At 42.4% G+C, this 15476-nt stretch overlaps 1 long non-coding RNA gene across 1 annotated transcript in view; it reads right to left on the reverse strand.

The window, feature by feature from the left end:
• LOC124181140 overlaps positions 1 to 12594 on the reverse strand; it is a 41114-nt gene extending 28520 nt beyond the window's left edge. The window contains exon 1 of the long non-coding RNA XR_006870392.1: positions 12338 to 12594. This is a non-coding gene — a long non-coding RNA (uncharacterized LOC124181140). The remainder of the gene's footprint in view (positions 1 to 12337) is intronic.
• Positions 12595 to 15476: the final 2882 nt, after the last annotated feature.

The raw sequence follows: 15476 nt of genomic DNA on the forward strand, positions 1-15476 counted from the left end.
ACGCGGTATTCTATAATTCACGAAGAAGGCAGCACCCTCTACACGGATATATAATACCTCGCAGATTGAGATGAGAAAAAAAGCACACACAAATAAATAAATTTTGCAGTTAGACCAATTGCAGTTAATTTTACCGCAATCAACGATGATTGTATGGACAGCGCTTGCAGTCTGCGGTTAGTAATACTCTGTTATTGTACGACCGCGCACAGGGATGCAATAAAATTCATTGATGCAGTGCAGGTTATACCGGCGACATTACAGCGCTACGATAAAATTTACTGCGCGTGTGTTTACCATGCAATGAAAAACGGGGATTATCGGGTTAAACTCCCGAAGTGTTCATTACAGACCTTCGGAAATTTAATAATTTCTCGACAATCACTATCCTTCTACCCGTAAACGAACGCGGTTGCGTACATACCGATAGGAAACGGCGAAACTTGGCAGGCTTTGAGTGCCAACCGACTGCGCATGCGCGAAACAATGGAACTCTATTGGTCAGCGAGTTCCTGCCGCGGCAACATTCTCGTCCGCAAGGCAGGGGAGCCAACTTAACGAACAAACGTTAGTTACGTCGAGTCGTCTTGCAGTCACCGGTCGTCGGTCAGTTGGCAATAAAACCTTGCCAATCGTCGTCGAATCACTGGATCATCGACTGTCCGACTGCGAGACGATCCGCTTGTACCGAAAAAAATTCTCATCACCCGCGTGAGAACCTATAAGCCGAGTTCTTGAGTTGGCCAGCCTGCGCGCAAAGACGAGGAATCTCGCGCACGCGTGATAAATCTGTAAAGTTTCACGGTTTCCTCGCGTGTGTTACGATGGAAAATCTGCTCCCTCCATAGCCTTGTAATATACCCATAGTTCAGAGTCGTTACTCGGGCGAGGCAGCGTCCCCGGAGGGAGGCGATAGTTTTTCGTATTTACTTGAGTGCCAATTTTGATTATCCCTGAGTGCCCTCGCAGCGGACCGACGGGTACCAATTTTAAATCGGGAAACAGAAGCCAACAACCCGAGAGCAAGGCGAGCTCGGAGAGTCGAGGCGTCCGGTTCTTCTTTCGACCTCCGTTCCAAGGGCAAGAGCGGGAGGCCGAGAGCCTTGCCTTGCCTCGCTCGGCTCTACAGCCAATAATTCTGCTCAAATTTACGGCTTGTTTGGAGGGTAAATTGCGCTGTGAGTATGAGCAGCGTAGGTATATACGCAGCGCGCCGAGCGCAGCGCGTGCTTGCTAATTCATCGAGGTGTGCGCTGCGCTCGGAAAGGTGCGCCTTCGTCTTTTCCCCTGCAGCAGGTAAACCACTCAGAGGCTCTCCGTTAAACGCACTCTGACGCAGGTGCCGCGACCTAGCCTTCGCTGAAAAAGGTGATACCTAACCGACGCGCTGTGACGATAAACGCAGGAATACCGCGTATGTGTAGGTATGTGTACAGAGGGTCCGGTGTAATTTTAATTACGGCTCATTACTCATCCCCTGTAATTACCGCGAACCGTGTAAACTTTTTTACCGGTCTAAGTACACGGCGCTACTTCTTCGCTCGGTTTTTCCGCTCAAACCGAGGCTCGGCATCGGGCTTTTTTCCGTGGAAAAATCATGAACTCGACGGCTTTTTTTTATCGCCAGTGGTGTTTAATCCTGACGGAAAGATCGTTCGAAATTTATGTCTCTGTACGCGTTGGTAAAATCGGAGTTGCAGGTCTTGGTTGCATGTTCGAATGGTCGATCGGAGAACGAGTTGTAATTTATTTACTATGCTTTTAGATTCCCCCTCCGTATGGATCCAATTGCTAAATCGAGTATATTTGAAAGACTCTGAAATCGGGACGATGATCGAGTCGGTAATTGCGTATTATTATAATGTATTTTAACAACGATCAAAGCTACTGAGACGCTCGTTTAAACCAATTGGGAATTGCGATGATTGATCAACGAGTTGTTCGACTACCTTTACGCGTCCGTTGTAGCGGCGTCAGAAAATCCGTGCAGCCGAAAATTGACTACGGAAGTCGTGTGAGATCGCTTTGAAACGGGAATTTTGATGACCCGAATGTATAATCAGGAGATTAAAGTTAGGTTGGATTAGGTTGGGTTATCATAAAGAAACGTTTTTAAAAACATCGCTGACTTGCAACTTTAGAATCGCTCCGAAGAAGTGTTCGGTTTGCAAAATACGATCGCGATTTTCCGTGCATCATAATCTCCAGACTTTCAACTACACGGTGGGCATATTTAAAAACAAAAAAAAAAAAACTCCGTACATTTCCAGGTTTTCCAAGACCCTCAAACCTAGTTTTCCCTGACATTATTCCACTTCCAGTAAGTCAGTAAAACCTAAACCGTTCAACTTGTTAATTCTATATCCGGTTCAATTTCTATTCAAATTGAAGAAAATTGTAATGTACAAAAAAGTCTGGTCAAGCCAATTTGTTTTCTCGACGAAAGAAAGTAAATTCGTTACCTCAAAAAATCATTTCTAATTCCCACGATGAAAAACTGATATTTTCAGTTTTTTTCATTACCAAACTAAAAAATCCCCTGACAATTTCGGGTTTTCCAATTTTGTGGCTACCCAGAATTAATTCTGAAGTTGCGAAATAAAATTTTTCTCGAAAACACTCGACCTCCGATTCCCAGCCACGCGAAGAACTCTGACTGTTCCGGTCTCCACGGAGTCTGAGATCTCGATATCGCGTTCAGCCGTTTGTTTGTTTTCCTTTCCCCCCCGTGTCGGAGGAAAAATCACCGGCCAGGTTTCAACGAGGTAAGAAATCGACGGCAAGACGCGTTGCAAACGTCGCGAGATCGACTTTAGGACGGCCGTCAGTCTATAAAAATAAAGTTGAAGGCCCAGAGCTGCGAGCGCAAAGGCATTAAATGCACGGAGAGAAACTTCCCGCGTCACCCGAGAGAGTCTCTCTCTCTCCCTCTCTCTCTCTCTCTTGGGAGAATCGCGCGCGGCGTAGGTGTGAGCGATGAAACTGACCTGCGCAACGCCTCGAATACCGGCGCTGCGCTAGATCCGTGGGTCCCGATAGCGCAGCGCGCAGCGCGCAGCGGAGGCATCAGCGTATCGCCGATTCGCAGGCCCGAAATGACGCGCATCTCCGCGCGCAGCAGCGCTGTCTGCGCTAACGCCGTTTGGGCGGCCCCTGACGGTGCGCGTCGCGCGTTAACGGCGCTAAAAACGCGGATCATGCCCCATCGAGTCGCCTCCTAATCCCGACGGCAAACGAGATTTGATAAGGCGACCTTGGTCGCCCGGCTCCCGCTTCGCGAGACCGTAAACCTCGAGCCCGAGTCCGTCGACATCCGATTAACATCATCGCTCGAAGGGGGCAGAGGGGGGAGGGCAAAGCCTCCGGCTCGACTGATTTTTGCGTCGTTAAAAATGTTGGCTAGCACTTTTTCCAAGGTGGGGTTCGGAAGGTGGGTTCTCCGCAAAAGACGAGGGCCGAGATGTGAAGAACGTTTTTACAAAAGCTCAGATTTTAATGATAAAATTTGTAAATGTGGAGAGGCGAAGTTCGTGTGAAAATGTAAAAATACAGATACGCGATGTATGGGAAGACGTATCGTAGAGACGTCGGAAATCTAAAATATACTGAAACACGAATACAAAAGTGAAAATCTATAATGTGGTCAATGCATAAACAGTTAAAATGTAGAATTGATAGAATTCTTCTACATCTTAGTTTTCGACATTGCCACTTTTTCACATACCTTTATTTCGCGTCTTCTGATATTTTGAAAATTCTGTTCAACAGTTTTTCGGATCTTAAAAAATTCTGTATTCCGACCATTGCATCGTCTGGCCATTCCACTTTTTGACCTCTGACCATTCGTTGCATACATAGAAGTTCATCGCGTTTCTTATTGAGTTACAGATTCGATTAACGGTGCGCACTGAGACTTTAATCTGGACCGTTAAATCGAATTCGGACGCTCTAGCGCGCTGGCTTATTCCTCAATACGAATCTTGGTGGCAACCTAACGGCTTCCATAATCATCGCGATCTCTTGTCCGAATTCTTCACGTACGATCATTTATGCCTAGAATCAGCGTGCAGCACAGCCTCTCTGCTGTTATCTTTCCAGAACAAATCGCAATACACGTAGACGTAGGTCCTCTGACCCGCAATTAGGCTTCTCGATTATTAACGAGCGGTGTCATTGAATTTGACATTCATAAAGCAAAGTACGCTGCACTCGTCTTAATATCGAAACAGGTTTTCGGCATCGTTACGTGACGATACTTCAATATCATATTTATTTATTTTCTCTATTTTCTCTCCACGGAATACATCATACATTCGGCTAAATGGATTTTCTACCGAGTTATGCAAACGGATGCTGCAGATAATTACAATTAGCTTAAAGAATCAATCACGATGACCGAGCGATCGGCAGCCTCGTCTTGACCCCGTGAAATAAATTCAAAAGGGACGCGGATATCGTAAGACGAAAACCTCACAAGCATCGCGTCGAGCGCATTACGCTGCAGCGGAGTAAATTATCATCGTAGATAATTTCATCCGGTTATCTCTCCGCCCGCCATGCCGGCAGGTTTATCATCGCACGGAGACGGAGCTCGAGTGAGTAAATTATGCGTTTGGCCGGCTGTTTTTAGCGTTCCTTATATTAGTCAATGCCCGCCGCGTCGAGTCAACATCGTCACGGAATCGCAGACGAGGGACAGACGGTTGGTCCACAGAGCGCGAAAGAGGTTATTAACAAGTCAAGTTTTGTGTGCTCGCGCGAGATTGACGCAGAGTTTTTAATTAATGCGAGCGATTAAACGCAACCTGTATTTTGCTCGTGAAAAACAAAATTCGCACGGAGATGAGATAATTCCGATGCGAAATTTAACCGATGATATAACAAATCCGACGATCGTACGATCCTGCGGTTCGAATCACCGCCGCATTTCGCAGCTCAGTCATCGAGATCGAGTTCGATCGATAAGCCGATCGGCAAAGATCATCCGTAAAATACCATTAACAATGATTTACTACCGTTCGTTTCCTGATTGGCCAGTCTCGCCATAAGCCGATCTTTGGTCTCGTACTTGACCCTGGAGACGATTGCTTTCCTGCAACGCTCCACGAAGCTGCGGACATTACGCCGAGTATGCAACGTAGGGATATCACGTATGCATGTAAACAGAATCGACTTGACAATCCGAAAAAACATCGTCGAGGGGAAAAATAACGGTATGCGGTTCGAAAAACCGTAAACCGTCGGTGTATTTGACGAGGCAGAAATAATCTCCTCTGCAATTCGAATGAGGCATCTTGACTCGAGAAGAGTCGGCTCTTTGACAGTGACTCTTGAAATCGTGAAAGCGTGTATGATGTTGAACAGAGAATCTGCCGATGAGAGCGAGGCTTGATTTTCTGCAACTCTGTTTTCTGTTCGATCATTTTTCACTAAAATTCGCAGCCGCGTTTCGCTTGCGTGTCGTTTCAATAACTGTTGAAATCGTTTCAGCAGCTGCGGCAAGCGAACAAAAAAAAACTCCTCAGGGCATGTCTTGCGTACGTTGCCTCTTTACTGAGCTACAAAATTCCGGAACGGCTGAAATTATTTTCGTGTGTTAATTTGATTGGGAAAATGGAAAATTGCGTTCGGGAACAACTAAATATGGACACTGAGTGCTCAAGTTATAACAGACGTCGGATTTCCTCTTTCTACAACTATCAAGCATGTGACTTTGATAAGATATTGCAAAAGCACGATACAAACTCCGCATCAAAATTACAGGATCGGCCAATTCGACATGGAAAAAAACTGCGTGTAAATACAATCTTGATAATTTTGTTTTCTCGTTCTTTATATCAGATTCAATAATTAGGAGGTGTATACGGATTATCCGTGTATCGCAGGTATGTGGCGGCTTTCGTCCGTGATAACTGATAAAAGAAAACCGTTCTCTTTCACCTCTGATTTCCGAAAATTCATCAGTACGTGCGAGTGCGAGATGTTATACGTTATATTATACCCTACGTATATTATACGTATTATGTGTACCGACTTCTTCTCGGAAGAAGCTGAAAAATTAAGAGATACGAGGAACTCCGCGTGCCGTTCGACACGCACGTTCATTACACTGCTCGAAACGTGTATTTCATAATCCACGATTCTTCGGATCGTCGATCGACGCACGGAAGCTGCAATATGCGGCATTATTCTATACAATCTGCAATAATCTCTCTGTACGTATCGTACGTACCGGCGATCGTAACGAAACTGTACTTTACACATCTCGGAAAATTAATAGAACGAACCTTACACGCAAGGCTGTATCAATTTTTGTATCAACTAACGATAAGTGTGATGAAAATAAACATTCGTGCACGGTTTGCTCGTTTAACGACGATCTTTCAATTTTATTACGCACACGGGTTACATTGCAATAATATATAATCGCGGAATAACTTGTCTAAATTATTTTCAAATAAAAAAAAAAAAAAAAAGAGACACGTATGTACATAAGTATTACACGTAGGTATGTAATGTATGATCGATAAGAGATACGGAGACGTGTACGTACATAGAAATTGTACAAAGACGTAAACAAAAAATATGTACCACTAAAATCGTAAACGAAATGATGATAAAAACTACGAAAAAAAAAATATATCTTATTCTTTTCGAATGCAAAGGAAAAGGAAGAAAAGCAATTCCGACAAAACTCCGTGACGCGCAATCGATGTTCTCCTCCTCGGTCGCCCGAGTTAACCGTAAAAGATCGAACAACGAAGAAAAGAGTGAGAAAGAGAGAAAGAAGAAGGAGATCACGTTGCTGTATCGTCGACGCGCGATGGCCATGCGGGGGTGGGAGGGCGGTAAGAAGGAGAGAAAAAGAGAGTGAGTGAGTGAGAGAGAGAGAGAGAGAGAGCCGGTCCTATAAAAAGCTATCACGCCCTGACCTCCCGCAACTTTGCTTCGCTGTCAAGATTGGGTTGTATTGGTATACGTATACGTATAATACGTACGCGCGTATGCACGCCGACGGGCGACGTGTGCCTGATGCTCGAGATACGCGCGTCTCTCCTCTGATTCCTCCTCCCCCCCACTTTCACCAAAATCCGCCTTCCTTCTCTGCCCGCGGCTGCCGCGTTCTCAGATCTCTTCCCGAGAGTTTTCCATAACATACGGGTGTATCTAATAAATCGACGATATTCTACTTTTTTTTTTTCAAACCAAATACAAGTCGAAAATATTGTTTGAAATGACGAGAGAAGAATACTGTTCAAGTTTGACCACTTGATATTAATATTTATATGCGGATCATCGCGATTTTTTATCTCGCATTTAAATAACGCGGGGATATTGTTTTCGTTTTTTTTCTTTCTTTTTTTTTTTTCTTCAACGTTGGAACTTTACAACTCGTCAACGCATCAGCGTCACTGATAAGACCGCAACGTATTTTTGTAGGAAATTGAACGCTCTGTGAAAACGATTGTTTTTTTTTTTTTTTTATCATTCCGTGATAAATCTGTTCTTTTATTGACGTTTGACCTTAAATAAATTTTCGAAAGACTGGATTTGACATAAAATAATTGGAGATCTTTTTTTGTAGAGCGTTCAATTTCCCACAAAAATACGTCCTGGTCTTGGTTGACGAGTTATAAAATTCGAAAGTTAACAAGAAGGAAAATTTTCTCATGTTATTTAAACGGGAAATAGAAAATCGCCATAACGCACCTCTAGATGTTAATATTACGAGGTCAAACTTGGATAGCATCCTTTTTTCATCATTTGGAACAATATCTTGGGATTGATTTTGACAAAAAAAAAAAAAAAAAAACAGTCGATTTTGTCGATACAGTCTAACATACATATATACATATATATATACATATAATATCGTATAAACTTATAATGCTTGAGACAAACATGACGCAGCAAACGGTCGACATCTGGCGTTTCGGAGAGTTGTATTGGTATTTGTGTGTGGAATGAACGTATCCGTGTAATAACGCGCGAGAATCGCTGCGTGGGAGAGACGCCTAGACGTTGCAAATTTATGCTGCCGAAAATTTCCACCTCTTCTATAAGACGCCGCCGCACCGCAAACGTTCCGCGCGGTGTCCCGTCAAAGAAAGAAGAGAGTGAGAGGAGAGAAGGCGAGACTCGTCGTGCGCGTGGCGCGTAGGATAGAGTCGGAACCTGAGGGCAACCGGGAAGAAGAGAGAGAGAGAGGGAGAGAAAAGCGTTTATTAAAGAGAGGGAGAGAGAGAGAGAGAGGGAGAGTGGCTGAGTTGGTTTGCTGGTTAGTTGTTAGAAGTTTGCGGGGATCGCGTTAGCAGATACAGAACTGTTGCAAAAAATAAGAAGGAAGGAAAAAAGTTGAGAAGGAAAACGATTGAAAAAAATTCTTCGAGGAAAAAAAACATTGTAGGTAATAGTATGAATATAATAATGATACAGATATGCAAAAAATTGTACAAGGAGTAAAAAAACACAACCGTATATGCGCGTTGTAATACGTATGTGTATTATATGTACCTATGTGCGTATGTGTGTATTATTTTGTCGGAACCTAGTTATTTTTATACGTGATGAGAAGAAAGAAAAGTAGAAGATAATCGATTGGATAATAGAATTTTTACCAATGTATTTGAATAATTAGTAAAACACAGAAATGAGTTTGATTCGTACGAACTTGACGAATGGCAGAATGAAAAATTTTCTTGTTATTATAAGTACATACACGTCGGGTGATTGGTACGATACAGCAGAGATGTTAATAATTATTATACGTATATATACACATATTCTTTCTTCTTCTTTTTTTCTTTTTCTCTTTTCCTTTTCCTTCGATTTAAAACTGAACACAATTGAATAAATTTACATGATAAAGTTTGTGTGGAGCGTATGAAAATCTGGAATGTTCAAAAAACACGCTTAACGTGTGAAACATCTTGTATGACAATCGAATAAACGGTTATTTGCTGTCTTCGTCGATGGAAATAAAACGCGTTATTTATCACCTACACGTTGAAGGCATAAATTGATTGATAAAGAAATGGACGTTGATGGAAAACTTTGAGGAAAAGTATAAACTTACGAACACATTAGCGATATGCGACGTTATGCATAATCTATCGTATGGATCGAATTATGCGCACCGTAATCACGTTAGTAAAGAATATCGGATTATTTTATTTCTAGCTCGCGCGTATTGCACACATACATTTATGTTATAGACGCGTGACTCGGTATTACATCAGACCAGTGATATCATTACGTTAGGCACTGTGTGCGTGTGTATCTGTATAAATATATGAGTTTCCATGTGGTAATTTAGCCTGGCATAAACGGAACGCGGAACCCGGATCGAAATCCCGAATTTCCTTAACATAAATACCGTGGGATTTTCTTCAGACAAGTATTGAGTTAGTTAGAAATAAAAAAAATACTCTCCAAAGTTCATACGAGTGTGTAAATTCTTGCTAAATGGGTAGGAAAAGGGAGAACCATCGGAATCCGTTGCAGGCGAGCAACGCTGGACAAAGTTCAGTCGCTAATTTTCTCCGTAATGACCGGCGTGTTCGCATCGAGAATATTAGAGTGCCGACACTGGAATGAATTTTAAATCTCGGTAGTTGTTTCCTGAGTTTTCGGACAGCGTAACATGCGAATATGCATTATGTAACTAAATATCACGCATCCAGCGCGTTAACTCTATTCATACAGGTGAGTGAACCGTTGAGAAAATATACAAGTACGCGTAGACACGTAGAGGCGATATTCGCAAGTCTCGAATGCTCGGTTCTCATGCATTCGTCGAAGGTGAAATAATGGCCGAGCAATTCTTGCCGCAATTTTGTTGGTCGTGAAGCGAAGCCCGATAATTGGTAAACACCGCGAATGATAGTAGAGCCGAAATAAAGCGTGAAGCGGTATCCGAGCGTGACGGTCAACGGCCGCCATATTAATTAACTTACAGCGTCCGAATCTGCAGCCTGTCAAACATTGTGCAAATATTTTCGCAGCAAATTTTTGCCGCCAGTTTGCACCTGACCTACGATATTTCGCGATGCGGTCGAATCTCGATCCGTGATAAAAGTCTCGGCGCGAATCGATTCCAATTTTGCGGAACTCGTTAGATTTCGGCAATGCGGCTTTAACCGCTGAATCTAATGGCACGTAATAAAGACTAGAAACACCTTTCAACGCTATAAAATATAGCGTAACGCAGCCGTGAGGATCGGCCTTGAACAGCCTCTCGCACACACGCATGCTCCGTGTTTGTCCGTGTTCGACGTTTTCGCGGATCCGCGCTCGCTAGCTCGCGACCGGGCCTCGGTGGAAGGACAACTCGCCGCAAATAATTAAGCGTGTATGAACCAGCAACAACAAGTTCCTCGGTCGAGTCCTCGGCATAATATTAACTCACGCCCCGATCGCTCACAATCGGCGATGAGGTAAACCGAACGAATTAAGAGCGACGGTCGAGTTACAGCGATTCGTTGTATACATTTTCCGGCAAACGTTAACAAATCCCCGTTCCAATTCGACTCAGCTGTAGGTTAGGAATGTGGAACAGGAGCGGAACGATAGAATTATTTTAGGAATGTGGAACGGTGGAGGAACGATGGACGGAATAGGAACGTGAAAGATAAGAGGAACGATGGAATATGTCAGATAAGGGGTTATAAGTGGTCAGGATTTTTCAAATTCGATTTTATTGAAATTTCACTTTCGCAATGTACATATATTTACGTATATATACAGAAAATTTCACGTCGATCCGACAAATATTCTCCAAGTTGCGCGCGCATTTGGAAAGACGCCCCGGAGCGTTTGAAAATACTTGTGAAACTTTGAACGCGTTTTTCTCAAAACCGTGCTTTCAAAGCCGGTGAGTAAGATTTCTGGAAAACGAGCGAAACGATTAGTCTCTAATATTTACACAAGCTTTATGAATATGTTTTTCAGTCCTTGATCGAAGGTTTTTTTATCGCCAATAAATATTTTCCATTTTATAAACAAACTGAGGGGTCAATTGTTGCGAAAAATCGAATTTGTTTTTTTTTTTTTTTTTTTTTGAGAAGCCGCCGTTTTGTTGAAAATTAATAGTTTGCTTATTCTTTCGATTAAAGACCAGACAATACCTTGTATTAGCTAAATCTTTTTTGTTTTTTCAATCGAATGATCCAGTCCAGAGATATCTTGCTCACCGCAAGACGCCTTTATTTAGAGGTGCTTCCGGAAATCGGCTATATCAGCTTTAAAAAGATCATTATTTTCAAAGATAAATAATATCGGAATAAAGTTCAATGCTACCCCGATATGTAAATGAATTTTTATATCAACAAATCGAAGCGTCTCTTCGCGAATAATCCTTGAAAAATCGCTTTTTTCGTCCTCCTGACCAGGTATAACCCCTGAAAAAAGGCGGGGCGAGGACGCGACGTTCACATTTATAGCATCGCGTGGCTCATTAAACTTGTTGATATTAATTAGCGACTCGATCGCTGCATCTCCCCGACTGGTCGAGTCCTTGATGTTTGATTTTTTGAAACCGTCAGTCCCTGTGTTAAAAATGAAACTCGAAAGAAGATCGCGTCGCGACATTTTTCAGCCTCTCCACCTCTTCAACCGTAATCTTCCGCTATCTTCAACGAATAATTCCAACCGTATAATTTTCCCCATTTGTCAGCGTCGGCTGTGACGACCTCCGTTAAATAGCGGCTCGTTCCTGGCTGTCGACGCGGCGTAAATACCCGCCTAGATACATCATCCACAGGCCGCAGAGCTCTACGGTCGCGTATCCGCGATGATCCTCCAGCGATCCGAACCTCGGTCCCGGGTCTCAGGATATACGGAGGCCTTCGCTCTGTTGCCGCTGGAAAATATGCGACCTCGGTACTCGCGCCGCGGACCGAAAGAACGGCTTTGAACCTCGTCGGGCCCACGATAAACAGAACCTTCGTCAATCCTCGTTTCCGGTTACACGACGGGACGAAATTCCCGCAGCTGCTCCTTCATTCGGGGCGCCGAGAATGCGAACGTGACGATAACAACGTTGAGTGATGTTTGTTCAAATTTGCATTAATTAAAATTTCACAAGAAAACTGGCAATTGCAATTATTGAACCATCTATGATCCATAACTCGGTTGGCTTGATGGGTTTTTTTACAGCTAAACATGACCTTTCACAGCGGTTTATAATTGTTTATATGGTAACCGATATCCAAAAGTAACGAGTAAAATAATGTTAGATTTCCCGGTCACAGATGCAGACTTAATTTTTATATCGTACCCAAAAGCGTGTTTTTTTTTCTTCTATCACGATAAAAAAAAAATAAATAAATATTCTTACCAACAGCGCAGATCAACCGCAACTAGAAAAATTTTCTAGAGTCTAGATGCAAGCGAGCACTAACAATCGGTACGCGGAGTGCCTCCCTCCCTCCCTGCCTCTCAAGGAACGTTCACTCCTCGGGTTTTGAATCTAGTGAACTCTTTGCGGTCGAGTCACGACCGGCCGAGACGAGTCACGGCAAGTCACGCGTACGTATTACGTTATTCCTCTATAGCGGTCTCGGAGTGATTCGCGGACCGAGCAAAGCGAGTCGGTCGAGCTCGAGCGAGTATATGAGAAGGGAAGAGAAACACCAGCCAAAGAACCAACACAGATTTAAAGGGGGAAAAAAAAACACCGTCTTGCTCGAACCTGGCAATGAATTTATATTTATTTTAATCTTTTTTTTACACCGGTTATCCTTTTTTCTTCTTTCTTACCTCGCAATGCTCGTGTATACATACATATATACATGTATATATATTATAATGTATTATTGTTATATTCGTATATTCTACTCGACGGCACAATTCTTTTTGTTCATTTGTTCTTTTCACTGTGCATTTCGATACCTATGTCGTGTGCAGAGGGTTTCGTTGCAACGTATTAATGGTTGAATTCGTAACGATTTCTTACATCGCGATTAGTTAGAATATAAATATGGAACGCGTGAATCGCGCAGCTGTGTATAAGGCAGTTACAAGATGTATAAGATTGCGGTAAAGTGAAACAAGGAAATGATAAGGAATAAATTACGAGTGTGTGTATTCCTTTTCGAATATGTTAACGGCACTGGGGCTTCAATAATCGTTCGGTACTTACGTGTACAGGAAATACAAATTTAATCACATCTTCTGATATATCCGGTGAAACCGGCTTCAACTTATATATACTCGTATTTCGCCGTTACGAATCATCTGGTGTACAGTCACGGAATAATTCTGGAAGATACTTGTCGATACGTATGAAAAAATTTCATCATTCTTCCAAGTTTAACCGGGCTTTTAAACGTGCCTTAACGAAATTAACGTACTAGAATCTATTTCGTTTTTTTTTTTCTTCTTATTTTTATTCTTTCCATTTCGCAATCCAATGTTGAAAATTATTTACAACCGAATGCAAGTTATAGAATTATCCCAGATGCATGACATTGCTCTATACTGATCTCGGTGAATAACATTAACCGCTGTCAATAAAGCAAATAATTCACACCTCTTGCGTTATTATTATAATTATATACATGTGTTTACGTATCTACGACACATACATATTATAGACTCCGTACAAAGTTGTAACAAACGGCAATTGTTACATCGTGAATTTCGTCAGCGCGAAAAAACGAGCAGTAAAATATCGAGTCGTCAACCTCGATCGATAATCGAGTAAAATTTGTGCTGGAAGAGTGTTGGAATCTAGGATTTTTTTACCCGCACGTATCAAGTGCCATAATTTCGGGGATAGACGCGATGAATTAAGGTTGAGGACGCGCGTAATAACGCGCGATGAGAAAATCCGTGTAAACCGAGCAACCGTGGAGGACCTGCGACTTTTCCATTATACCTTACGCCCGGAGCCAGGTGAGCGTATATATCAAGGACTTTTCACGGTTGAGATACTGACGCGGCCTAGGTTATCCGACCGATGTTCAACGTTAAAAGGTGTGTGCTAAGGTGATTCTTTCGCCAGGCTGCTCATTTAGCCGCGTGGCCAATAGCGCGTTGCATGCACAACTCGGCACGTGCTTCAGAAATAATCATTAGACACGGTTCGATATTCCCATGTTTCAGATTCGAAGCGAAACTGTGTCGCATCGAGCGATCGAAATGCAACAGAGGCGACGGTGAAACGCGGCAAGCCGAGGATAAGCGACCGACTGCGCATGTGCGAAACAATTGAGCTCTATTGGTCGGCGAGATCGCGTCGCGGCAACATTTTCGTACGTTAGGCAGTGCAGCCAACTTGATAGAAATGGCGCGAATTTGAAAATAAGAAAACGGTTCTCGAATCAAATACCTACGCGGTAGCATATTTTTCACTCTTGCGGTGCGACAACTTCGCAAAGATTCTTTTTCTTTTACCTTTGACAGCCATTTGAGTATGAATTTGTCGGTTAGTCGGGAAAAATGTTTGGATATAATTCTCACAATCGGTACAACAGCGTCCAGGCTTTTCTTACAATGTGCTACACACGGATAGATAAAATAATAACCCCTGCTCGTGTCCTCGGACGATGCTGTCTTTTGTGAAATCAGCATACACAACGATGTTTGTGTAGTCGAGGTTCTCCTTCGGAGTGAGTTGTATTGACTTAACGTTAATAAATAATTTTTTTTTTCCTACATCAAGCGATATTAGTTGGCGAGTATTTACACTCGCGATTGGCACTGAGTTTTTACATCATTCTACGTTAACTAGGAGTAATAGTTGTTCGGTCGAAGTATCTTGTCTTTTAGTGAAACAGTCACAGATTCGTATAATAAATACGTGTGTGCGCAATAAATTTGGAAAATTTACTGCCGACAGGTCAAGTATTTTTCCTTGGATTAAATAAGCGGTTTATATCCATACAGATATTTTCGTCCTGGGATGCTGCGTATATTATAGATATATATGTTGCAAGGTGAAATACGTATAATATATTACACAAGTTACTAAACATTTTCTGCAGTTAATAGATGTACGCATAAACTTGAATTCTAATTCAAATTCATACGTCTGGACATGTCCTAAACGAATTATCGGACAGCTATATGCAAGATATAATATATACAAATTTTTCACGTGTTTTATTACCGAGATCTGTAATTTCTTATCGCAGTGTAGGTGTATAATTTTATAGTCAAGATCAAGACTGGTACATATCAAACAGCGAGAATCTCAGCAACCCTTCGCCACTAAAAACTGTAAGACTTTTCAGCAGAATACACGCATATTTAAATTGTTTCTTTGAATTTGGTACTTTTATGCTTCAAGATATTAATGACAAGTTTAGCAAATCGTATCTTGCGCCTTCACCCCCTAACTAGATTAAATCGTACAGTAGCGCAACACGTGAACTGAAGAAGATTAAGAATCGGTTGCAATTATATTTATAATACTTACAATGTTTTCGTCAATTTTCCGTTCCGTCCTCCGATCGGTACCAAAACACGTGTGA

Source organism: Neodiprion fabricii, chromosome 1 (assembly GCF_021155785.1).
Source record: "Neodiprion fabricii isolate iyNeoFabr1 chromosome 1, iyNeoFabr1.1, whole genome shotgun sequence".
NCBI classification, from domain to species: Eukaryota; Metazoa; Arthropoda; class Insecta; order Hymenoptera; family Diprionidae; genus Neodiprion; species Neodiprion fabricii.